The sequence below is a fragment of the Pteronotus mesoamericanus genome, unplaced genomic scaffold (assembly GCF_021234165.1).
Source record: "Pteronotus mesoamericanus isolate MK-2021 breed Mesoamerican mustached bat unplaced genomic scaffold, CSHL_Meso_final contig_116, whole genome shotgun sequence".
NCBI classification, from domain to species: Eukaryota; Metazoa; Chordata; class Mammalia; order Chiroptera; family Mormoopidae; genus Pteronotus; species Pteronotus mesoamericanus.
In genome coordinates, this window is record NW_026555027.1 from 5,217,028 (window position 1) to 5,243,740 (window position 26,713).

General features: G+C 53.1%; 1 long non-coding RNA gene across 1 annotated transcript; it reads right to left on the minus strand.

The window, feature by feature from the left end:
• Positions 1 to 4,957: 4,957 nt before the first annotated feature.
• Positions 4,958 to 7,587, minus strand: LOC129074543 (uncharacterized). The gene is made up of 2 exons (XR_008529544.1): positions 7,463 to 7,587; positions 4,958 to 5,116 (listed from the first exon to the last, which is right to left on the minus strand). It is a non-coding gene; the product is annotated as an uncharacterized LOC129074543 (long non-coding RNA).
• Positions 7,588 to 26,713: the final 19,126 nt, after the last annotated feature.

The window sequence follows — 26,713 nt, forward strand, 5'->3', positions numbered from 1 at the left end:
GGGTTATTTTTTTCATTTCTGCTCTTTTCACCTTCGCATGTTAAGGTGGGAGGCTAAGACTTTGCAAGTCCTTGATTTTGGCTCAAGTCTGAAACTTCGGATCTCTTCGCTCAGGGCCGGGCACTTCCCTCGCCTGTGAGGGTGGTTTGTACCCCTCCTCCCACATCACGGCGCCTCCCCGCCCCTGCCATAGCCCAGGCTGGCGGATCTGACCCCGCTTAAGCACTGAGGCATGGATCTGCAGCCGTGGTCTGGGGCTCCTGGGGGTCCCGAGACCCTTCAGAGGGTCTGCAAGATCAAAACTGCTTTTCATCATAGTTCATGAATTGATAATTATCAATTTCATGATAATGTTCATGGTATTACAGCTTTGTTCACGCAGGAGCGCGGGGTGGGGGGAGGTTTCCAGAGGCGGCGCCATGTGTGGTGGCAGGACAGGCTGGACGCAGAGGCGGACGGGGGACTCCAGCCACCGCTCTTCAGTCAGAGTAGAAGGAATCAAGAGATTTAAGAATGTTTAAATAATGCCACGTTTGCAACTTTTTCCTCTGGAAAATATGTTTCTTTTTTCCTTTTTTAAAAATATTTTTAAAAAGATTTCATTTACTTTTAGAGAGAGGGGAAAAGAGGGAGAAAGAGAGGGAGAGAAATATCCGTATGTGAGAGATATTCAATCGATGGCCTCACACACGCCCCCAGCTCGGGACCTGGCCCACAGCCCAGACGTGCGCCCTGACCGGGAATGGAACCGACGACCTTGCGGTTCGCGCCCAATCCCCCGAGCCACGCCAGCCCGGGCAGGGTTTTTTTCCTTCCCCCATAAGAATGGTTATCACATTAACATATAATGCATTTAATGTTTTAAAACTGCCTCCGTTCTAAGGCGGAAAATACGGCTTTCCCCCAGAGAAACAAAAGCTTTTTGAGGTCCTCTAAGGGGTGCTAGGCTCTGTGCTCAGCCCTGTGGGAACAGAGAGAGAGATGACGGCAGGAGGACCCCTGAGTAAGGGCTGAGCGGGTCTGTGCTGTGGGACTGCCCCGGCGCTGCCCGGGGGCCCTGAGCCTTCCTGGTGCCGGTACACACCGCCCGCCCCTGCAGGCCCTCTTCCCAGGCCCTTCCAGGCTGTGGGTCCCGCAGCCCCTGGGCCCCTTGGGAGGCCGCACTTGCCCAGAGACTGAGCATGAACTGATGATGGAGAGATCGTGTACATAAAAATAGACGTGGGACCCACACTCCCTGCGGCAGCGGGGCCCGAACAGACAGGCCTTGGCCAGTGACTGCCAGCTTCCCTAATCTGTGCCCCTCCTTCCAATGTTGACCCACCAGAGAGACAAACATCGCTCATAACCAGTCACAGAGAACGGCTGCTTCTAGGTAGCTGCCACCACCTGCTCCGTGCCAACCGTCTCTGGTCCAGGCCGCCAGAAGCTTCCCTCTCGTCCACCAGACAGCTTCCCTCCAGCCCGCTGGCGCGTGGGTCCCGCCAGCGGCGAGTGTGACGGCCTCCCGTCCCGCGCTAGGGAGCCCGCGCCTCTCTCTCCGCAGCAGCCGGCGGAGACCAGCGGGACACCCGCTATTTTGAGATCAGCACAGGCTGTACGAACAGCAGTGATAGTATTTTATTGCTGAAGTAGTGTGAGAAATGTTGGAGAGGGGGGAGAAGGATGTAGATGAGTTTAAAAATAGAAGGCTGTAATTAGCCAAGGATGGATTTGTTCTAGAAGGCATCGATTACTACGGCAACCACACATCCAGATTTGTCAGGACAGTCTCCGTTCTGTGGAATCTGATTCTTTTCAGTAGAGGTGACCTGTTCACTGTCTACAGGCAAGTTAGTTATTAGAAATTATACGACATTACACACAAATTAATCCACAAATCCAAACATGTGCTTTGGCATGTCAACATTCATTTTTTCTTTCTCTTTTTTAAATGAAAATACAGGGTGGGGCAAGAGCAGGTTTACAGTTGTTTGTATGGGAAATAATACAATAATTAAGAAAGAAGAACACAAGAATGAACTCTGTTTCGCATACTCACGGCTGTAAACCTCCTTTGCCCTACCCTGTATCGCTGTGTGGGCGTGGCCTTTTCCTGCAGGTTAAGGCCAGGGATAACGCAGGAAGGTACGCGTTGGAGGTGCCGCCGGGTGTGAAGACAAGAGTTAGACTTCAAGTTTTTGGCTGGAGAGGTGGACCTGTTTAATTGCACCAAGGTTTTGCTGTATTTGGCATGTCATGTCTCATGGGACCCCAGGGTGTCCCTGGGGAACACACCTGTGAGCGGCTGTGGGCGTGGATTATTCCGGCACGTATGTTCCCCTTACCTCCAAAGAGACAGGCGTGCCGTGAATGGGATTTGCGGGAAGGCCTCCCTGCAGAGCCCAGGGGCCAGAGTGCCCGGGGGCCTGGTGTGAGACCGGCCTGCGAGCGGGTCCACTGTGGGCAAGGGAGACGCGCACGTGGCTAAGAAACCACCTTTCCCACTGGTCCCCGCAGGAGGCGAAGGCTGTGTCGGCTGACACGCGGACGGGGGTGCACGCCAGCCCAGGTCCAGGAGGCGGGGCGGGGGGTGGGGGACAACCACTTACCACTGGTGGGCCTTCATCCAAACACCAGAAACCTACACTTTGGAAGCGCGTGTGTTTGTTGCTATTTGTATTTTCAATAAGGATTCCCCTTAGTTTTCTGCAGTGTTTTATCAACATTCTTCTGCAAATATCAGCTAATTTTTGTTATGCTCAGGAGAGAAGAGGAAAGAGACTTCGATCTAGGATTGGAATTTGGATGGGCAGAATGAAAAAGTGAAAAAAAAAAAGAAGAGGACAGTTCCAAGGGGAGGGGGAATCCTGGCGGGAAAAGTGGGAACCCGGGCGGCACATTGAGAGATAAACCCCCTCCACCCAATCTCCCCTAGACCTCTTGGCATAAACTTCCGCACGGCTTGCACTTGGGTTTGAAAAGGAAGCTGTCCTATGCTCTTTACAGTGTCTGCGTGCGCCCTGGAGTGGCCTCTCCAAACACCTGCCTCCAACGCTGCCTTTTGGTGGTAAAACAGTGAATCAGTTTCTCGAAGTGTGCTCCATGGCCCACTGGCCGCCGGGGCTCCTGGGGCCAGCGACTTGCAGAATTCCAGCTTCCTCTGACCCTGAATCTCTGGGTCTCAGGTCGCATGCACCTGATTGGGTTTTAAGTGCAGCAAAGTGCAGAAGCCAGAGCGGTGCAACCTCAGAATGTGGGGCTGCGCCCTCCGCAGTCCCTAACCTGGGAGGATGATGTCAGCCGCGTGCCTGCATTCCTTCCACTTGAGTGGCATGGGCATGTGCGTGCCTTTATAAGGCCAACGTGCCGCCAAAAGATAACCACAGGTGGAGTGCCCTCAGTGGGACCCAAAAGATGGGCATAGTTTCCAAAGATAGCCAACCAACCCCGCAGTGCTGATGGCTCTGTCTGTCTGCCTGTGTGCGTGGCTGCACAGCCTTATATAGGGAGCGGAGGCCTCAGGAGGATGTGTGGGGGAACGGCGCGTTCAGTGAGTTCCCAAACGTGCCATGTTCTCAGGGCCCTGCCATGTGAGGTCACCACGTGCCTGTGCCCGTCTGTGTGTGCACAGTGTGGTGAACAGCTGATAAATGCTTGTAGCAGGCAGAGCTGAGCCATCACTTTTGCAAATGGGAGCAAACATCTGGAATGGTTTCTTGTCGCAACGCGACTGTTGTTAGTATAATCGACAGATGCAAAGGATAAGCCCCAGAGCCACAGTTGGTTCTGGGGAAGACACACCTGTGGTGCCGAGACAGGGAAGTCGAGGGGAGTCAAACCCTGGTTCCCCCGCCTGAAACGGCGCCCTCTGCTTTTCCTCAGAGCGCTCGTCACCCTCTGGTAGAAACACATGTCTATCCCCCCCAGCGGGCCGTGAGGCCCGAGGGAGGGCTCCCAGGCTGTTCCGGTCACCCCAGGATCCCAGGGCTCAGAGTGGTGCCGGCACAAGCGGCGTGCTTACAGGATGCTGGGTGAGCTGCTGGTAGACCAGATATTTCAGAGGAGGAGCCCAAGTCACCGCTTCGGATGAGTCTCAGTGATGTCCCAGTGCCTGGCTCACCGAGTGGGGTACCACAGGGTTGTGTGCTCCTATCCCCCGTCCTTCGGGTGAACCCCACCCATGTGGTTTCCACAGTGTCCCCCAGCACGCACAGTTCTCACTTCCTTCCCAAGGCTTTTGCCCGCTCATACCTCCGACTCATCAAAATCCTCTAATTTTTCAAGGCCAGCTCCAGCTCGGCTGTCTGGGAAACGTAATCCCTTCTGCCACGACACCAACCCATCTGGATCTTTGCTGAATCCCAGTTCCCAGAAGTGGCGTGGGGCCACCTCTCTTCTACCCAGTGTATGCTGATGCTTCCCCAGGGGAGGTTTAGTGGGCAGCTACGCTGTGCCATGCCTCGGGGTGGGGGGTGGGGTGGAGGAGGGGGGAAGAGGAGGCATGGCCCATACCAAGGTGTAAGAGGCCCTGAGACTTCTGGGTGCATCGACCCTCCATGTAGTTGGAAGTCATGGCATCTTTATTGGGAGGCCAACAAGGTTGCTGGCTATTGGGAGAGGGTGACTTCCTCTAAGTCCCATCGGGTTGATCTGATCAGGGAGCTGAGTACGGCTACCCCCGAGCATTTGCAGCTGCTGCTGCTGCTGGTGGAGCACTGAAGAGGGATTTAATTTCCTTTGGGCCATATGCTTTATTTAGATAATACCATTTCTCAAAATGTATGGATGCGTTCTTGCTATCGAAATATACCCTTTATTTCTAAGAGGGTGGAGGGGTCAAATCTGTTCGTCAGATGTTACATGACCAGTACCCCTTCTGCAAAGTCCACACTCTCAAGCTGGGGCTTTTCTTTGATGTCAGCAGGAGTCTGAGCAGATGAAGACAAGAGTCAAAGGCATGTTCAGACATTGCAAGTTTTCCCAGATTAATCGTGATGTTTAATGCTTCTGTCACCTTGGGGTTCTCGGTCTCTTCTTCAGAGCCACACACAGTTGATTTATTGACTTGTGTTCCTTTTGGTTTATCTTAATGGCTCCTTCTCATTGTTTTCTGAATATGACTTTGCTCTGCTTCCTAGAATGGGAAACAGAAATGGTTCTGGTAAGTCCTGAGAGAGGCCTGGTTTGGGAATCTTGCTCTCTGATGACGTGGCTGCTGAGAGGGACATCTGGCCATTAGAGGGTGTTGGGATTCCTGCTTAAATATCTGGACCGTGGCCACATCAGCTGTGAGTGCTCAGTAGGTTCATGTGACCGTGGAACCCCATAAAAGGCAGAAAAGCACCTTCTAAGGCTCAGGGAATACTGAGTTGGACAAAGCAGCTGTTAGAACTTCCTGAGTGATTTGCCCCAAGTGGAGAGATCCCTCTTGGATTCTCTCTAGGGTCCCTCCTGGGAGGGGGAGCCCCTTGCCTCATGTTTGCATCCTCCTCCCTCTCCCTAGGAACACAGCAGTTTACATTCTGTTCTACCAGAATTTAGGGGTTTAGCCGTGGCTGGTGCGTCTCAATGGATTGAGTGTTGGCCTGCAAACCAGAGAGTCACCGGTTCGATTCCCAGTCAGGGTTGTGGGCCAGGTACCAAGCAGGGGGCGCACGAGAGGCAACCACACACTGGTGTTTCTCTCCCTTTCTCCCTCCCTTCCCCTCTCTCTGAAAATAAATAAAATCTTTAAAACAAAAAGAATTTAGGGGTTTAGTACATTTCATGTATTAATGAATTTAGAGAACTTGGTTCTTAATTTAAGAGAATTGTCATTGGTGCCATTTCAGGCCTTTTCTTGGGCTGTTGTAGCTGGTAGGGGCCCTCTGAGTCACCTGTAGGTGGCTCAAGAAGACTGGTTTGGCTCTACCAAGATATCACATTGGGCCTGAGATACAGGTCTATTTGACATGAATGAATGTAAGCTGGGACAATTTTAATACGCCCGTAGGAATTCCCTCAGAGAGGCCTCTCTGAGCGAGCCCATTTTTCACTCCTGGCCGGCTCCGAGGTTCAGAAGTGGCCCCTTCACAGCCTGAGCATTCTCATCACAGCTGGAGCGAAGCACCGGGGTTCCACGGCCAGGGCCACGCCAGGGACTCTGCCCTTGTGGGTACCGGTGACAGCCTGTCTTCTACAGCCCGGGGGTTGGGTCTGGCAGCTGGCATCTCTGGGCCAGAAACAACACGTGGGGTGCGCTGCTTGAAGATGCCACGCGGCTGAGATGCAGAGCCTGGCTTTGTGCCACCTTGGGCAAGCTCTTCAAACACATCCGTGCCTGTGTCCTCATCTCTAAAAGAGTCGATGAAGCCCACCCCGCAGGGTGGTTACAGGGTAGAATAGTCTGGGAACAAGCTGGAGCTTTTGTGGGATACAGTAAGGTTGACCCGGATTTCTTGCTGGAGCGTTTTCTCCTGCAACGTTTTCAGTGGGTGGAGCGGCGAGTGGTGACAAAGATAGAAAAGCCGCAAAACCGCGAGATCCAAAGCCCCTTGACGCCCGTTAACCCAACCGGGCAAGTGCACGGCCCAGGCCGGGGCCGGGGGCCGCGGCGCCCCGCAGCGGGCTGGATGAGACACGATAAGACCAGGACTACGTGCAGCCCCGCGGAGCCCGCTGTCCTGGCTGGGATGTGGTGGGAGGGCTGCTGAACCCTCCGAAACTCTTGCCCTCGACCCTCATGGAGCCATTGCCCTTCACAGCCTCCCTTTCAGGGTGCGGCTCTCCGCGGCGTCGGACCGAAGAGGAGACCAGCTCTTTGGTTTGCTCTCGCGAGAAGATCGTTGGGGCGGGTCGGGTGGGGTACCAGCGGCCTTTCGGCGCGTTGGGCGGAGCTGGAAGGCGGAAGGCGGAAGAGCCTTTTCGCGGCCAGTGGCCGCGTGACCAAGCGCCCCCGGCCCCGATTGGCCGACGCTTCCGGGCCACGCCCTGGGGCGGTACTGCTGGCAGCGAAGACGTGTCCTCAAACGCCCTTGAGTGGGGCCGGCTTGGGCATGTTGCCAGCCCGGGCACAGTCGCGGTCTGTGTTGCTGGGTTTCAGGTGGCCGGGCACCTTCGATGTGCTGAGTTTTGTGTCCAGCAGGACTCTGTTCCGTGGTCCTCAGCAACGTGCAGGGCGACTTCCCGGAACAGGAGCTTCCAGAAAGCGCTGCAGGGCTCCAGGGCGCAGGAAAGCCAGCCCGCCCGGCGGGACACCTCCTGGCTGTGCCCCCCGTCCTGGGGCCCGAGGCAGGCTCTCGCCGCCCTGAGGGCACCTGTCCAGGAAAATCCGCGCAGAGGCCAACTTCCCCAGCGCCCAGGCCCAGTCCCAGCTTGCTTTTTTCTCTGCGCCCCCGGGGAGCACAGAGCTGACCTCAGGACCGTGCCCTCCTCCCACCCGGCGCCCCCACACCCGGGTGCCCCAAGATGGGTCTGTAGCGAAACCTTTACAGTGACTCACAGTTGCAGACGTTGCTCTCCTTCCTGGCAGAAGGTGGCAGGCTGCTGCTGGCCTCATTTCCGTGTGAATTCACAAGGAAGCCTGCTCGGGATTCCCACCAGCCCTGCTTGAAGAGATCCCCCTCCCTCACATCCTCCTCCAGCTCTTGGCAGCACCCAGAATAGTGTGAGCAGGACGCAGAGTCCTGCCGAGAACAGGGAGCCCTGCCCGTGGGGACCACAGTCTCGAAGGGGAGCGCGGACAGGCCTTTCAGCTATCACAGTGCAGCGCTCCGTGCCTTCCACCAGCCAAGTGGTCCCAATTAGGCTGCTTTTCTTTTTTTGGTGTCGAGTACAGTGACCCTGTGAGTTAGATGTTATCTCCGAGTGTCTCAAGAAGACTCTGGGACTCGAGGTTGTGAATTCCTCAGGGTCACACAGGTGGTAAGTGACAGAGCTGGGGTTCGAATCCAGAACATCTGACCCCAGAATTCCGGCTCGCTCTTACTCCAGTCTTTCCACTCACCCCTAATTAGCACAGTAGCAGGCTAGGGGGCCAAAGCCGTGTATTTTGCTGTGTATAATGCACACCCACGTTTTGTGCCTATTATACACGGGATTGTTAGACTTATGGTATGCAATCATGATACCCAGGTATAATGCGCATCCTTATTTTCCCCTCAAAAATTTGGGCAAAACGTGTGCATTATACACAGCAGAATACATAGCCTTGGCCCCATTTGCCTACAGGACTCCAGCCACTGCTCTACAGTTGCATTTGAACTGGTCTTTTAGGCCAAGCAGACTTGGCAGGTGTGGAGAAGAAAGTTCTAGGCCAGGGGCACAGCATCTGCAAAGGCACCGGGCGCAAAGGAACAAGGCTCATTCCAGTGGACTTTGAAACATACGAATCGTTCCAGCGTCGGTTCTGTGCTTGACTCTTCCATTCCTGGCCCCTGCTTGGCATCACGTGGTTCTCCTGTGTCTCTTGAGCTCAGAATTTCCCAGGCTTTCCCGCCTGGTCTATCCTTCCCAGGGGGCCTGTCTGGTCCAGCTTTCTCACAGGAACCCCGGCTGCAAAGGCTAGGTTGTCTATGAAGCCCTCCTCACATCTGTTGGTTTGCCAAACTAGCAATTCCATTTCCCTTGCCTTGTGGCACTTTCCCCCACAGGAAGGTGTCTCGGCTCCAGTCTCTTCTCAGCTACTTGCTTACAAGGAGCAGTGTTTAGACCTTGTGCAACGCCCCTGTTGAGTGTTCCTCCCATGAAGCCCCCTTCTGAGGTGTTTCTCTTATGGTTTTGGTTGTAAATGGTTGAAGTCCTTTGGGGTCCCCTCCAATTTCTAATCAATACCAGTGTTTGCTGGAAACCAACAGAGGTTCCCGAACACTAGGGGCCCCCTGTTTGCTCTGGCTTTGTGCTGATGCAATATAAAACTTAACTCTAGAACTTCTGGTTGCAAGGGAAGGAGAACACAGTTGGACACTTGGTCGCACAGAACTAGAGGCCTCCAATATGAGAAAAGCAGCAGGGACCAGAGGCCAGACTGCATTTCCCAGGGGGCTGCTGGTGGGGGGAGGGTCCCTGATTCAGGGGCAGTAGCTGGGCAGCCTTGCTGTCTCCCCCAATATGAGGATTAGATCCTAGATCTTTGCTACTCCAAGCGTGGTCCTCAGATGGCATCCCTGGGGGCTTGCTGGGAATGCAGAGTCCCAGGCCCCTCCCGAGGCCTGCTGAATCACAGCCTGCCTCGTCACAACATCCCCAGGTGGTGCACACACACAGCACTGGGGAAGTGTGCCCTTGCTAATAATGTGAACGTACAGGCTGGATCCAGGGGCCAGGGGGAGAAAAAACAGCAAATTAATTTTGATAACGAGGAGAAAGAGCTGGACGAATCATCTCTATTCTGTCCATGAAAAACAAAAAAATCTACCTAGGTCTGCTACAATTTATCCCTACCCTCCCTGAGCCAATCTGACACCTCTTTGCCTTCTAATGGAAGTCCCTTACTGGGGTCCCTCCCTCCTGCTCGCCACCATGCTCTCACCTGCCTAGTCCCGGCATAATGACCCCATCTTCCTGTGGTCATTTCCGTATGAATTCACAAGGAAGCCTGCTCGGGATTCCCACCAGCCCTGCTTGAAGAGATCCCCCCTCCCTCACATCCTCCTCCAGCTCCGTAGGCTTGAGTCCCTTCCATCGATACCTTCCACTTATTTATTTCTCACTTCATTTTGAGTGGCTACCTATTCATTGGAAGGGCTTCCTTTGGAGCATCTCAATACCCTGTTCTAAATTGTTATTTGCTAGCTGCTTTGTCTAATTGCTGGTAAGCTCATTTCGATATCTTGAGGTCGAAAAGCAACGTCAGGCCTTCCTGTTCCAAAGTGTATTTACAGAACATGCCTCCAGTCAGGGCTCTTGCCAGGGATGTCAGATGGTGTTGTAAATTTCAGTTTGTAGATTTCAGGAACGGACACTGCATACGGGTGGTGGGCATGGTCCGGTGTATCTTGGGGGCCGGCTTGATCTCAGGGTGGACTCTGTTCTAGGTGCACATCCACCTTGAAGCAGGGCTCAGCAATTTCAGGTATCCCTGAGTTAAATCCAACTTTGCAACGTCTTAATGAGATATGGAGAGTTTGGGATGGTTTTGTGGGGAGAAAAGAAATTACAAATTGTACAGCAAAAGGGCACAAAAACTGGCTTGGGGTTCTGCTTTATGTCCCCTCCCAGAATCCTCCTCTCTGCTGTCTGCCCACCTCTTTGCTGAGCAGATCCTGACCTTCTGTCCAAACCACGTCTCCAGAGCTACCACCCCACTCCATTCTCTGTAGTCCGGGGTCTCAGCAAAGCAAATGACCTGGTGCTCCTGGCTTCTGAAAAGCCTCGGGCATCACAAGTCACTGATGTTTCTTTCCCTTGGTCAAGTCACGCTGTGGTATGGGAAGGTCATGTGTGGTCTGGGGCTGGGAGTCAGAGCACCTGAAGTCCTGTGACCCCGACTCTGTCTGCTGAGTTCCACACATTCTCTCTCCCCCCCATAGTTTCAGCCTTTCTGGAGACAGCTCATTTCCATGATTCACCACGTTTTATCCACAACTCAAAAATCCCGAAAGCAACAAACTTGTTTGGTAGCGAATCCTTGGCCTGGACAGAGGCTGCGTGTAGTCTGTATTTACCTGTGTGTTTGATTACAGGTACTCCTGTGGACGTCACCCGGGCTGCCATGAAATGTAAGGTCTGTGCACCTTACTCTCTTTTGGAATCCAAAGTATTCTGAATTGCAAGGTGTCCCAGGAGTTTGGGTAAGGGATTTGGGACTGTACAACTTTCTTCTTTGTAGAGTGCTGAGCATAGAAACTCATGGGCTTCGTGAGACAACATGGTTTGAGGCTGTCACTGGGCCTCATTCCATACAGGTCCCCAGTAAATGAGGGGGGGGGCTTATAGATTCACACGGCTGCTCAGATTTACATGTGCCCAAGTCATTTGCTCATCAGTTAAGACAGAGCCCCCCCACTGTCTTTAGATCTGTTTAGTCCATGCCCTGAGGATTTTGTTGTTATTACTGTGTTCTCAAATATTCTTGCCTGAATAGTTTGCCCGTCTAAGGACCTTTCTCATCTTGAGGAGCGACTTTTCATTCTTTCTGTTGAAATTACTCTCAGATCTTTTCTGATAGACTTACAAACACACCGACAACCCCCAAATGATCTGATACGGATCCTCCGTAGGCGTGGAGGCGTGTCAGCCCGGGAGGCCCGCCCTGCGATCGCGGGTTCCATGCCAGACACCCGGTGGGCGTGTGTTTGACAGCATCTGCCACCAGCTGCGGGATGATTTCCCTGACTTGGGAGAGCAAATCACAGATAGGTTACACATTCGCAGGTGTTTTGAAACAGTTTTCGTAAGATGCAAACTTCACATTTATACGATCTTGGGATGCTCCATTGCTTATCACGAGAAGGGCTCTGTCATATTTAACCTGAATTATAGGCGTGTTCTGTGACCCTTCAGGCCCTGCACCCACCCACTTTTCTCTGCTCCTCAAGCTCCACTCCCCTGGGTCCCCTGATGCGGAGGGCTGACTGGGGACCTTGGGCCTCGTTCTCCAGGACCCATCCTGCCCCCTGGGTCTTTGGCCAGTGTCTTCTGCTAAACCGAACCCGCCCCTTACTTCAGGGTTCTGTTCAAAACTCTCTCTTCTGAGGGGCCTTTGCTAACAACCGGGCCCGCAGGCTCATTTTTCACCGTGAGCCTTCCTGTGAGCCTTCCCCGTGCGCTTGGTGAAATGGAGTTCGACACACCCGACTCCCTGGCAGCAAGCATTTGCATCCGTATAACTTTGCTCTTCCCTTGAATTATTTGCTCAGATTCCCAGGAGTGAATTCACTGGATCACAGCATATAGATGTTTTCATGGCCAATGTAGTTCATTCATTCAAAAACATTGGCTGAGCATCTGTTGGGGCACCAGGACTGCGTGGCAGCAGGTGCTGTAAGAAAGGATGAAACGACACACTCTCTCTCAGCCTTCCTGCAACGTCCCTTCTGGGGGAGGGAGAAGACCACACCCAAACAGACAAGCAGATAACACAGACTGTCCGACAGGGGGCAGCATGGAGCCAAGCAAAGCCGGGTGGGAGGGCTCATGTGCTTGTTGCCTCTGCGGTGGGGAGGGAGGGGGTTGCTGTTTACAGGGAGGCCAGGCAAGGCCCCGGTGTTGAGCAGAGGCCTGGGGAAGGGAGTGAGCCATGCTGATTGACAAAGGAGGAATGGTGCACGCCGAGGGGCAAGCAGTAGGTGCAAATGTCCTGTGGCAGGAGCACCTCCAGGGCTTCATCAGGTGCGTGGTGGTGCTCTTGATGGTGGCCCTCCGGCCTCTGAGGCCCTGCTTCTTCTTCAAAAAGTTCTTTTTTTTGGTTTGTCATGGACTGAATGTGTGCCTTCCAGATTCATACGATGAAGCCCTAATTCCTAACAGGTATTTAGAGGTGGGGCCTTTGGGGGGTAATTGGGTTTAGATGAGGTCATGGGGTGGGCCCCTGGGATGGGATTAGTGTCCTTGTAAGTGGGTGAAGGGACCAGAGCTCGCACTCTGCCACCAGCGGACACAGCAAGAAGGCAACTGTCTGCAGGCAGGGAGAGGACTGTCATCGGCACCCTTACCTGTCAGCCCCCAGACCTGAGAGGAAGAAATGCCTGCCCTGTGAGCCCGTCTGAGGAGTCCTGGAACAGCCGCCTCGGCGGACTGCGAGCCCGTCTTCCTCAGCCTGGATCACCTCCGCCGACTGATCTTCACACCTGCTGGCGAGCCCTGCCAGCCCGTTTTTCACTGCAGGTACTGACTTTTCAGCTCCAGGATTTATAGAGTATATATATTTTAAGAGAATAATTTCTGCCTCTACTGACACCTATTTCTCCTGCAGTTCTCTGAGTAGTGGTGGCGGCTGCTTTAACGTCTGTGCATCGTCAGTCCACCTCTGGGCTTCCGCTTTGGGGCGGCTGCTGTTTTTCCTCTTGTGGGCCCTATTTCCTGTGTCTTTACAGTCTAATCACTTTTTGTTGTTGTTGCTGAAAACTGGAACATCTGTTCTTCGTCATGCGTAGCCACTGGGATTTCTAGGGAACTTCCAGGCAGGACAGATAACGACAATGTCTGGGAATCGGGGCTTTTGGGGGAGCTCCATGCCGCCCACCCCGGCCCCCCTGGGAAACGTTGGCGGGGCCCATTGCGCGTTAAAATGTTGCCAAGCTCACAGTTCCTACTGAGATTCAGTCCACTTTTCTTGACTAAAACTCTTCAAATTGTTGCAGACCTCTGGGTTTGGGTCCAAAGTTCTGAAAAAGTTGATTTTGACCATTTTCTGTCTTTTGCAGCCAGACATAAGTTGATCATTTGCTGGAAACAAATGAACCGTTTTCATTGCTCCCATCCAGATGTGCACAGCGCCTCGCCCGCTGGTCCCGGCCTTTAGTCCAGCTCCCCGCACGCCCGCGGACGCGCCCCGCTAGCCGCCTCCCTGCGGGGACTCTCGCTCGCCAGAGCACGGGCCTCGTCCCAGGCCTCCGCACATCCAGGCGCCTTGCTGTCCCTCGTCAGCCGAGGCGTGGCGATGGGAAGGGCTGCTTTCTGATGGCACGATCATCGTGCTTTGCAATGGCAAACTGGCTGGAGACTTGACTGAACTTTACACGTAAGCTTTATATCGAAGCCTTCAGGACAGTTTTCTTGGTTCACCTTTTTAAAATTGAGGAACAGATACCATGAGCTAGGATTTTATTGGAGGGTGTGTGTAGCACGTGGAAGGTTTTGCAGAAGCTATCTCAGCGAATCCACAAACACTTGGATGGGAGAGAGGATCGGGGCGGGGGGCTGGGGGGTCAGGTCCAGCTCACACTTCAGCCTGAGTCTCTCAGCCTGTTGCCACACGTGCAGACTGGGGGTGGCAGTGACAGTATCGCCCTCTGAGGTCCTTGCAAGTGTCACACCTGTAACACATCGCTGAAGCGCCTACGCCAGGGTCCGGCACAGAGCCGCCCCCCGCAGACCTTTGTTACCAGCTCATCCGTGATGAAAGAGCGCTGTGTCTGCTGCACTGTAAAATCAGGACAATCTCTACTGAGTTTCTTTCACATGTGAGCTTTACGATTTTCAGTTTTCCTGTGGGCGGCTGTTCAGTATTCTTCGAACTGACATTCCTCACGACGCAGATGGTCACTGGTGTCCTTGTTACAGAGGCATGTTAGGAGTTTTACACGGTCCCTCTCAGGGTCAGTATTCAGTCCCATAAACAAGAAATGGAGATATTAGCTCCATGTGTTCCTATGATTCACTTCTCATTATTCATGGGCTATCAAATCATTCAAGAATATATTTATTACGTCTGTTAGAAATTTATTTCTTTGTCTTAATGATTTATTACTTTTGGTATAATCTAAACTTTTTGTTATTAAAATTCTCTTTTCAATATTGGAATAATTTCTGTTGTTCATTTTTCACCGTTATTGCTTATAATATTGCTTTTTAAATATTCTATTAATTTTTTTAGTGGTTTTCTCTCAGCACTGTAACATATTTTAAAGTGTCAAAAAAGGGCACTTGTTAATACATTTCCACATCAGGGGTCTATATGACCTCACTTGCCTTATTGCAGCATTCCGAAATATCTTTTCAAATTGCAGTTAAATTGGCATATTCAAGTATTGTCAACTTTTTGAGTAATTTTTTTGCATTCCTATTGTGTTTGAGTTTTTCTCTTAAATCTTTGAAACATAATGTTGTAATATCTAAATTGCAAGGCTTGGGTAGATTTGTAACGGCATCTCTCTACAAATGGACTCTTCAAAGAAAAATCCAGTCGATTTGTGTGTTTAAAATAATCAACAGGCCTGAAAAGAAAATATAACTATTGCAAACTATCACTGAAGCTAACAGCTTTGGGTCTTGTGCTGGCAGTTGTTTTCCCCTATGAGATTAAAGACATGAGATGTTCAGGCAAATAGATTATGATATTTGTGTCACCAAGCCAGCTGACCGGCGACAGCGGGAAGGATGCGGATGCCGGGAAATCACTCGGCCCTAGACAAGCTGCCAGTAACTTAACTTTATATGGAAGCGACTGTGAGCCACCTGCACTCACCCTCAGAGCCACCCTTGCAGCCACTCCACGCCCACCAGTCACGAGGAGGAAGCGTGGCTCGGGGACACTGGTCTAATTCTTGGATCCAGGTGTTGATGTCATTCATTAGTTCTGGGGAAAATAATTCAGCCACTCTCTCTCCAAATACTCATTCTGACCCATTCTCTCTCTACGCGTCCCTGGGTCTCCAATTATACATATGTTAGCCTGTTTGATACTGTCTCATAATTCTCCGAGCCTCTTCTTTTCTCCCCATGTTTCAATTTAGAGAATTTCTAAATTTAGAGAATTTCTAAATTCTCTAAATGACATATTTTCAAGTTCACCAGCCCTTTCTTTAGTTCAGTGGGCTCTTTAGCTCACTCACTTAATTATTTACTCTGTATATTTTAGTTCTCTAATTTCCATTTAGTTCTTTTTTTTGGAGGTTTTCCTTTCTCTGCTAAAATTCTGTATATTTTCACCCATTTTGCCTACATTTCCCTGTAAAAGCGTTAACACATTTTAATACATTTAAAGTCTTTAAATGAACACATTCTGCTTCTGGGTTATTTGTGGGCCTGCTTCTATTGACTGTTTTTCCTCTTAACTCTGTGTTATATTTTCTAGCTTATGCACGTATCTTGTAGTTTTCTTTTAAATTAAATGCTACAGTTTGTGTATGACAGAGCAATGGCCGCTGGAAAAAAAACAAAAAACAATATCTTCTTTCCAGGAAGTACTTGCCCTTTGGTGAGTGAAGTACCTCGGACTAGGGTCTGCCCTCCTCAGGCTTCTCCTTAGTTGAGCTGAAGCAGGACTGGGGCCCACACCCTCGTGTGCCTCTGGCTTTAAATGCCTGCAGCGTGGGGCCGCCCTCCCTCCATCAGGGCTGTGCCCTCTAAGCACCACGACACCACACGTCTCTCTCTGCCTCCCTGCGTTGTCCCTGGACGTCTGGCCACCCTCTACTCAGGGCACTTCCGTGGGGGACAGTCTGCAGACGGCGGTGTCAGCCCTGTGGCCGGGACTCCAGACTCGAGCGCACCCGGCAGCGGTCAGACACTCCGTGGCTCTTTCTCCCTGTTACGCTGGCTTTTCCGCCCGCCCACGAGCCCGTGCCCGGCAGGGCGCCCCGGCACCGGGGGGCCGCCGGTGTGTGCTCGCCTAAGGTGGGCTCAGGCCTCTCTCGATTTTGGTCTCTCTGGACTCCTTTGATCTACAGCTCGTTGATGGTTTGTTTTATTTATTTATTTTATAGCTTTTATTTCATTTTGTTTTTTAAATTGTTGTTCTGTTACAGTTATCCCAGTTTCCCCGTCGCTCTCCCCTGCCCCGCCTGCCCCCACAGTCCGTCCCCACTTGGTGATGGTTTTAAAGAAAAGCACAATTTAAGGCTTACCCGGTGCTTCGTCATTGCTATGCTGTGGTGGTGGTCTCCGGTGACCTTTTATATTTTAACCCGAAGGGAAACCTCTTCATTTCTTTTTTATTTCGTCAAATCTCCTCTTTTATGCCTTGTCCTTTTCAGCTAGTGTTTGTTTTATGTATTGTTTCGACACACCTTCTAATTGAGCTTTTAATTCTGAAAATGTCCCCTTGGACTTCTGAGGTCTGTCATCTGTCCTTTCAAATCTTACATTTTGGAGTGTTTCTAATTGGGTTTAAGTTACACTTTAGTAATAACGTCTATCGTTTCCTTATCCCCCTTTGCCTCATTTCGATACCAGGTTACATTTTCCGCTGCCTTGTGCAGCATGTCTTCCTGTTCCGCTTCCATTGTCTGTGGGGACAATATTACGTTCTTATTCTCTTTTCCCCTATAGTAACTTTATATTAGGATTGACCATGATCCCTTTCTATTGCTCGCTCTCTCTTAAGTAAAATGAGTCTTTCTGTATTCATAAGAGGGAAAGATAAGTCAAGACAGGTTTTTGGCTTCGCGGCTCGAGCACTCCCTCTTCTGCTGCTTTTGCAAAGTGAGAAAAAAAAGGCCTGCGCTTTCTGAGACCTGACATTCTAATCCACTCCCCCCACGTTTTTTGCACCGTCTCTTTCCTCGGTGTAGTTTGCTCCTTACAGTGGCGCTGGCCATGGTGGGTGGCTTCAGGTGCTGTTTCTGAGGCCGCGCAGGCTGCTCCCTTGCGGTCGGAACAGTGTATCATGGGACCCTGTGTTCCCCTGTGAATTGATCCTCCCCGCCTCAAACTGGACCTCTGAGCTTTCGGTGGACGTGGGTCGGCACTGCCGTTGTTGCCCTGTTTGCTGGACTCTTGGAACCCCTCTCTCTCCTCCGGCGCAGACCCTCTCCACCCCCACACCCCCAACTCGTGAGCCCCAGAATCTGTTCCCAGTTCACAGAATCTCGAGGTGAAGGACATACCAGGACTCTGTTTTCACTGTTGGTGTCTAAGAAGAGCTCCTTAGACCCTTCACTTTCTTTAAAAACTCATTTTGTGGAAAGAGTAAGCTGTGATGATTTTTATTTTACTTTGTGCTCCTGGTGCAGGCAGAACCATGAAGTGATTGACCTTTTATCTATTTTCTTATTATCTGTTTCTATTACAGTTGTACCTAAAGGTGTTTAAATTATGTTAGATATATTCTTCCCTCCCTCTTCTCTCTCTCTCTCTCTCCTCTCGGCTTTCTGGAGGGGGAGTGCGGTAGAAGGAGGGCAAGCCTTGCTGGCTGAGGGAGGGGGGCTCAGGCCTCCTGTCTGCCGCTCCGCGTGGGCGCTGGGTGCGGCCCAGCCTCTCAGCCGTCGCTGCCTCCTTCGCCCCAGTGCCGTGACAGCCCTTCCGGGCGGATGGGCGGGAGGGTTACACGGGGTAAAGCTGTAGTGTGCTCTCTGCACATATTCGATACCCAGGAAATGCTGTCTTCCTTCTCCCAACCACCATTAGCCAGAGAAAAACCAATTATGGACCAAAGAAAATTTCGGCTGCAATTTGTGTGAATTAGAAACATTTTACTCATTGCTCCCCAAATAAACATCCTCAGCAGGAGTGCAAAGAGGTGCTGCTTCCACACTCCAGACGCGCACCAGGAGGCTGTCCCCGCAGCGGCTCCCTGAGTAGGTCCTTGCTGCAGAACCCGGCCTTGCAGAAGGGGACATGCACTGTGTTCATTCAGTGCCCGGCAGGCTGGTGTCCCCCTAGTGGTCAGCGGGAGGTAGCCCACCTCACCGAGGGATGAGACGACCGTGCCCGTCCCCTCCTGCTGGGCGGAAGCCTGCGGAACTCTCACTGGTTCATCCTTTTTCCCGGGTGACAGAGGCCCCGTCGGGGACGAGGCCAAGGTGTGAGACACAGCGCGGGGCTGGGAGAGAGAAGACTCCCAGGATTAGGACGCCTACCTTTGAATGGGATTCTCAAGGCAGGAACTATTGCACGTATACCGAGAAGTTCCTAGCAGACAGGGCAGGTGCCCACTCAGCTCTATTGAGTTCTAACACCTTGTCACACTTGTTTTTTTGTTTCTTTAAGGAGAAAAGCAGCACGAACGCTGGCAGAGCTCCCTGCCACCCTCCGTGGCCCCCTTCTCTTCCATGTCCACTGCCCCCTGCCGCCTGCCGCCCCCATTTCCCATGGAGCTGCCCGTAGTGGTATCTGAAGATTCTGCTGACACCCACGTGGGAGTCGGTGTGTTTGCACGCGTCCCACAGTTTATTCTGTCGCAGTGCTGGAGACTAGAGGTCTGGGACCCAGCTCCGGGCAGGCCGTCCTCTCTCCCCGGCTCCTCTCTGGTGGCAGCCGGTGACCCTGGACGACCCTGGGCATCCCTGGGCTTGCTGCTGCATGAGTCAAACCTCTGCCTCCGTCTCCCCGGCTGCCTTCCTCCGTGTATGTGTGAGTGTGAGTGTGTGTGGGGGTGTCACTCTTGAGGTGCTCAGTGGCTGTGCCGCTGTGCATCGTTCTCCACAGTGTAGCAACGGAGCAGGGCGTGGGGGTTTGGGGCGTCTGGACTGAATTTGGTGATGCACAGTGAGCTGCCGCCCTCTGTCCGCGCAGTGCGAGGGGCCTGTTGCTCTGAGAACTCTTCTGGGAAGCAGAAGGTGGCTTCTTATTTCTGTTAAGACTCTCAGTCCTTTGTAACCTTTTAATCTTCTGATTTTAGGGGCTAAATTAGCTAACATGAGAGCAACTTTAGGGGAGAAATGATAACATTCAGTCATGCCCAAAATATTCGTCTCAGGGTGGTGATAAGCAGAATGCTGCTAATGAAATAATTGGAAGTGGCCGCTCCAAGTGTCCGCGGTCGTAATAATACTGACATTCTTAATCTGGGGTGACAAATGGGACTGACAGGCATTTGGACAGCCAGACCCACCAGAAACAATTATTTTGCAGTTAAATGATTACCATTCAGGCATGCAAGGATTCCAGAAATTTCTGCTAGCTAATGGGTACTGGTTGCAGGGAAATCTTGGTTCCAGACATCTGCGGGTCTGAGCACGTTTGGGAAGGACACCCAGGCCGCTCTGTGCAGACAGGTGACCAGAATGGGGACTGGAACCTTGGCTCCCCACTTGTTAGCTGGGAGGACCTGGCCTCAGTTTCCCCATCTCTGAAACAGGCACAACTGACCCAGCCCAGCAGGTGCCGTGGGAAGCCTGTGAGTCAACCCACGTGGAGCACTCAGCCCCGCGCCGCAGCCGGAGGCCGGGGGGCTGCCGCTTGCATGCCTTGCCCCCGCCCCCCACGCCAGCCGAGGTTTTGGTGTTTGCCATGGCACGTGGGCAGCAGCTTTGCTTTGTCCTAATTTCTTTGTTAGAAGGATGCGTGAGGAAGGGGCATGAGGCTCCCAACTTTGAGGGAGTTGCTTGCGGGAAGCAGGGCCTGCTGAGACCGGTGGCAGTGAGGCCTGGAAGGGCTGGAAGGCCTGGGAGGGGGCGGGGGGATCAGGTGCTCTCTGCTTTCGCACGCTCTGGTGGGGCTGCGTTGTCGCTGCAGCCCCAAACTTTTCAGGGCCAGGAAACGATGGAGCCGCCTTCGACTGCAGCCGGCAGCCTGGTCACCGTGCTGCACAGGACAGCGGCCGGCCCAAGGCTGGGCAGGCCCAGGGAAGACGGGCCAGGACACTAAGCACGGCCTGCCACCCGGCTGCGGTGAGACAGAGACAGTGCGTGCTCTTCCATCCATTCCCCAGGGGACGTGGGGACGGGGCTGTCACGGGGACCACGGCAAGGGTGCAGTGTCCCTGTTGTGACTCCCTCCTGCCAGCTCAGGGCACAATGGTGGTGTCTTCTCGGGGCCCAGACCCAGATGGAAGGAGAGAAGAGATGGAGGGAGAGAGACAGACAGGGAGAGAGAGGGGGAGAGAGGGAGAGAAGATCATTTCAAGCCCACGACACTGCCCTTTAATGATGCGTGGGAGGTCGACGTCCTTGGAGGCCCCAGGCGGGACGCGGCTCACGCAAAGAATTCACGTCCCCCCCTGCAGAAAAGGCTGCCGCCTCTGCGCGCGTGCACACAAAACCAAAGCCATGTCAAAAAAATTTTTTTTATTGTTCCAGTAAGAAAAAAAAAAAAGAGAACACCTCCATATGTAAACAGTTTCCCCAACACAGCGAGTTCTTAAAGATACAGGTTTTATTCTAAAAAGCTGCGGCACTGCACCGACTGACTCCTCCACGCGCAGTCTGCGCCTTCGCAGTTAGCGGGCTTTCGCCTTGCCGCCGCGCGCACCTGTCCCTGGGGGCAGCAGAGCGGGTTCCAAAAGGGCCGACAGGTGGGTCAGAAGCCAAACCCGTACTTGAGCCCTGCCTGGCTTTCCTTTCCGAAAAGCGTGGCGGGGAGGTCGTCCCGCCGACGCCAGAAGCGAACCCGGCTTAGGGGGCGGAGAGAAGCCGGGGCCGCCGCTGCCGGAGGGCTGCTGGGCGAACTCCCGCCCGTTCGTCGCTAAGGGATCGTTGCTGCCGCTCCGCTACAACGTTCTTTCGCTCATGGTGTTGCTCAATATCTATAAATCTCTCCTGTACTAACTAAGCCTTGTGTTATGGTCTTGCGGGGCGTGAAGGTCACTCCTAAAGACTGCTGAAATGCCACTGTTCTTCACAGATTCACTGAATTATGTCATTATGCCTGACAGTTTTGTCAAGGAGGTTTTGCTTTTTTCCCACTGAAAGTTGTTGTTGTTGTTTTTGTTGTTGTTGTTATTTTAATCAGCCCTAAAGACCCAAGGCCCCCCCGAGCACGAGGGCCTGTGAACAAATGCTGCTGGGCCTCTCCCTCCTTGGTCGGCGTTCCTTAGCTCAGAGTCCCAAGTCTACAGTTTAACACCAGTTCTCAAAATGCACGTTTGTCAGATCCCGTGGTACGCCACCCCACCCCATCCAGCCTGGCCCGGACGCTGTCCCCGGACTCTCTTCGTGCCCATCTATCATTGGGTCCTGTGCCATGTGGGCCCCTCAGATGGGGAGGCAGGCCCCCCACCTGGCTCTCCATCCCCCGAGCCCCGCCCAGTCCCGCGGACTGTCAGGACGACTGTCCCTTCCTTCCCCAGGAAACCATCCGTGATCACGCACACGGACGCGCACCTGCTGTCCTTACCCTTCAGACCGGTTGTTGCCCTCCCCTTAACTAGGCGTCTCATTTCTAAAACCTGGCTCAGGCAACGGCCCGCCTTAGGTCTCCGGGTCTCCGTGGGCAAAGCAGGAGGCGGTGCTTGCTCTCCGGGCGTTTGTGGGGCTCACTGCCCCCCGCAGAGAGTTGTCACGTGGGGAGAGCTGGCAGCCAGGGGGCCGGAAGCTTGTTGCGGGCCGAGGAAGGTGGCCCTATTTCTTAGAGTCTTCAGAACAACTCGTCTGGGTCAGTGCCCACTGTGCCGCCAGCGTTTGGGGGCCAACACTCGGTCAAGCAAATGGGGATGGAGAGCAGGGGGCCGGGGGACATCAGCCAGCGTCTAGAGTACCCTGAGTGGAGTTTAGTCCTTGCCTAGTTTTAACTGGCCGCTCGGATCCCTGAGGACAGAAATACAGGTGCGCGCCTGCTCCCAGCGTGCCTGGACTTCGTGGGCCTTGAAAATGAAACATTTTACCTCTCTGTGGGATGCGAGCACTTCAGCAAACGCTCAAGTTCTGACAAGAATTTCTGGGGACAGGGTTGAGGAGCAAGCACGTCTGTGCCTTGGCTCTTTCTAGAAGACGTGGGCTCTCGGGAGGGGGCTCTGCGACTGGAGCATCAATGGGCAGGCGCGGGGCAGCCCAGCTGGGTGAGCCCGTGCCGGCAGGGGCTGGGCTTTGCTCTGTTGAAAAAGTTTGTGGCAATTCCGTGTGAACTTCCATGTCGGTGGAAACGTGACTGTCTGCACACATGCCGCCCTCAAACGCGATTACGATTTTTCTTCAATTTCATAGATTCAGGATTTAAAAAGACTATTAACCCAGTGACTTTCCAGAATAATTTCCTGTCTTAGGAAATAGCCCACAGAACAACCTCGTATTTTCTGGGCCATTGTAAATATTTCAGGCCTTAGAGTTGTGCCATTTTATTAGGAAAGGTAAATATAATAAATTATCTTTTGATTATTAGTGGAAAAGAGTGATACGGCTGAAATCAGGTTTTTAAAAAAGAATTTGTAAGTAAAAATTTTAAATCACTGTGGTTTGAAGTTAGACCTGTTACAGGAATACCGTTTAACTATTTGTTTTGGATCAAGCTTAGTCTTTCAGGCAGAGTTAATGGTTAATAAGATGGCAGCTCTTTGGAAATGTGTTCCATCAGGTCACATGAATTTTGTTTTGGAACCTATTGTTTTGAAGGTGAATATGATTTGGGTGTGGAGGTGATGGCTTAGAGGATCTTTTTTTGTAGGAGCAGTTTGGCCAACAAAGTGCGTGCCGTCCTAGGAAGGGTGAGAGACACCCTATGCTCGGCAGGCTGAGTGAGGGGACAGTGTTTGCGGGGACACCGTCCCCATCACCTTGGTTTCCTCCGCATCTGCAGGCAGAGCCACTGTCGGGACTGTTAGCCCCGGGGCCTCTGCTGGCCCCTCGGAGGGGCCAGGCTGGGGGGCTGCAGGTCGCCGTGGCAGCAGCCGCGCGGGTCCTGGGTAACCAGTTACCCAGAGCACAGACCGTGCAGACAGTCGGGAGGAGAGACCGCTGTGCCGACACAGGCAGAGCCCTGTGAGGTGTGCGAGCTCCTCACGGTCCCTGGGCAGCTCTCCTTTCAGAGGTGGAGCCACCGGCAGGACAGAAGGTATTCAGGGCCGCCTCCGGTGAGCTGGCTGGCCTGACCAGATGGTGGGCGGGACGCGAGGACTCCCCTGGAGAAGGACGCTCAGCTGGCCCTTGGCACAAGGCCTCACCCAGTCTGCACTGAGTTAGGGGCCGATTCATCGTGCCTCGCCGTCACTCCTGGGCTCTCCAGGGGTCGGAGGGGCGGGAACGAGCTCTTGGACATTTCTAATCCCAGGTGGTTGGCGGGGGACGTATGGCATACTCAGCTAAAACTGAGGGTAGACAAGGAAGCGGTAAGAGACAGGACTAGTCCCAATAACAGGTGCCTGGCCGCTGCTCAAGGGTGGCACGGACACTCAGAAGAAGGAGCCAGGAAAAGACCTCTGGGTGGGGAGCCAAGGCAGGGAATTCAGAAAGAGGAGCTGGGCGCGAGGCTCGGAGGGTGGCCCGCGGTGGCCTGCAAGCCGCGTGGCACCTGGGGACATACTCAGTGCTGTCTCCAAGGGCTGCAACCCAGAGTCCCTCGCAAATAAAGGGAAGATGTGGCTTTGCTGTCCCTGTTTCGCGGCTCTGTCCGCGGAAAGGGAGGGGATGTAACGTTTCTGGGCCAGGGTGTGGTGTGGGTTTGCGCAGATCGAACCTGTACTTAAAAAGAGGGAACAGGGTCGGGGGATCTAGGGAGAAGATCGGGACTGCCCGATGAGCCAGCTGAGTCTGTGCCCACAGCGTCATGATACCAAACAGTGACGATTCCCAGAGGTCGAAGAACAAGATATGCAAAGGGGGAAAAGCGTGGCAGTAATCACCGTGGATTCCCTTACACCTACTCTGTTTGCACAGTAGTGTTGTTTATTTTAACTTATGTGCGAGCAGGGCACCCCGGTGCCAGGGGGCTCAGAAGGTCTGCCTTCGTTCTTCTAGGGGGAGGTGTCATCCCTGATGCCAGTGGGTGCTCCGTGGGGCCGAGAGTGCTGGCCTAGACAGGGTTGGGAGACACAGAGTGCCTGGAAGACATTGCTGGGGGTCATTGTCCAGATGGGCAGCAACGAGACCTGGAAGGAGAGGCTCCCCCGGGGGGTGGGCGTGGCCAAGGCTCCTGCACTACCCAGGGCTGAGCCCGGGAGGGTATTGGTCCCTCCCCCTCCCGCGGGCAGCTGTGCCAGGAGATGGCACCAGAGTGGCACCTGCTGTGGCTGGACCTGCGGATAGGGCTCCTCCCCCTTCTCGAAGAATGCTGGCCCGGGCCCAGAGGTTCTGGTCGCGCACAGCTGAGGGGAGCCCAGCTCTCTGGCTCCGGCCGGTCCAGTTCCGCCCGCTGTGCGCGTGGTGAGACAGCCAACACTGACGTATCCTCGACAGGCAGCCAGCCTGCCCTGGGGCTCCCGCAGCCGGTGCGGTCCGACCTTAGGCTGCTGGGCTCTCTCCCTCCTTCAGATGGATGTTTTATGATGTCTATCAGGTTTTCAGAAATGATGATGGATTACACATTTATTTCACTAGTGCCTGACATTTACATGGCCTGAGAGAAACAGCCCTTTGCATGCCCGCAGAGGTTGGCTGGTGGAGATCACAGTACCCATGATCAGCGCTAGCACAGGGCCCGCCTCTGGAAACAGCCCATTTCATTTGCCAGTGGGGACATCCTGTTCTCTGAAATCAAGACTCGCTGCCTGCGTGGTCACCGCTCTCTGGCCAACCTCAAGGTACGTTAGGATCCTATGGGGTGCGACAAGTAGAGTCTCAAAATAAGTTCATCAGTCCCATTTTCACTGGCAATAAATCTCATCACCTAGTTGTGCTGAGGACCAAGGTGAACTAATCTTGTGTGTCTTACGGGATTCTGCCGCCCCTTCCCCAGGACGCTTCTTTGTGAGTTAGGTGCATGCAGGAAGCTTTCTTTTACCAAGGCAATGAGGCCAAGTAAAAGTTTGACTCCTTTTACATTTATTTAAGTTTCAGGGTGTTGAACTTTGAGATTTTCCCCCGCCCACTTAGCTGCGACGCTGTCCCCTGCCATTGCAGGGTTGTGTGACCCACATTGCAGGTGTCCTTACCTACACAGTTTTAGACACAAGGCCAAACCCCTCTCCATTTCCAGCCTTCTCTGTTGGCAACACAACATCACAATGATTTGTTACAATTTTTTCCTCTCTTACGCAATTTCTAGGAAAGCTCTCGTCTAAGAAAATGTGAGGTATTTCTCCATAGAACTAAAGCGGCGAAAGGCCGAGCGCGGTTGACCCTCTGGCTTTGGAAACGCCTGTCCTAGAACACGCGTGAGTTCTGCTCTGTCACTAAAGAACGCCGTTCCACCTTGACTTCTCTCAGGCCCCGCTGTCTGGACTCCTTCCATCCGATGTTTCTGTAATTAACCCATCCTTTCTGCTTCAGCCTCAGAAAGCAGCAGGCCACCCAATAATAACCCCTTCCTGCTCTTGTTTCTCCCTCAGTTCTTTTCAAAGAACCAGCTGGTTTTCCAAGAGAAGCATTTCATCCTTCATTTGCACGTTGGACTTTTAGCTGAGCTAGGGAGGGACCCAGAGCTAGTACGATGAACCCCGAACAGTAGCTTGAGGCTCCCCTCAGCGTGTTGAGGCGAGAGGAGACGAGTGGGGAGACGCAGAGACGGCGCAGGAGTCTGTTCGGCCCTCCTGCCAGAGAGCAGGAGAGAGGAGGCCTGTGCGGCCTGGGGGCCCGGCGGTGTGCAACGGCCCGACTGCAAGGGCGAGAGCCAGTGTGGGTGCCAGCGCAGCTCTCGCTCCGCCCCTGGCCTGGGAACGCCGGCTCCTTTGCCGTTCAGTAACGGGTCCTTGGGCCACATCACTCTCTGAGCTGGCCGCTGAAGCCTGGCGTCTGTCTCCTCTCTGTTCATCGCTCTGGGGCGACGGTTAGGAGAAGGGGAACGTCTGTCTTTGAGACCCAACTGTATGACGGAGCTCCCCAGATCCTGCGAAGCGGTTGCCCCTCTTACCGGAAAATGTGTTATTTTTCCTTTTGAACAGATCTTTGAGTGGCTGTGATAGATTTATTCTGGAAAAGAACGTCATTGTTCTAGGTTGCCTGGGAATCTCTTAATACTAAAACATGATGCTTAACAATTAATAGCACTTAATAGCACTACTAGTGTTTAACAGTACAGTACAAGGGTCAGCAAACTTTCCCGTGAGGGCCAGATGGTAGGTATTTTAGCCTCCTGGTTGTGCGGTCTCAGCGCTTCCTTTTCATAACCATCCTCCCGAGCGGTGTGTGACAATGACAACAAACAGGTGTGCCCACGCTCCAATAAAACTTTATTGGCAGACACTGAAATTTGAATTTCATTTAATTTTCACAGGTCACAAAATATCCTTCTTTTGTTGTCTTTCCCCCTGCAAAATTTAAAAACGTAAAATCGTTCCTAGCCTGGCAAGGGGTCCGACCACAGGCAGCGGGCCCGATTCTGCGGGCGGACTCGGTTTGCCGAC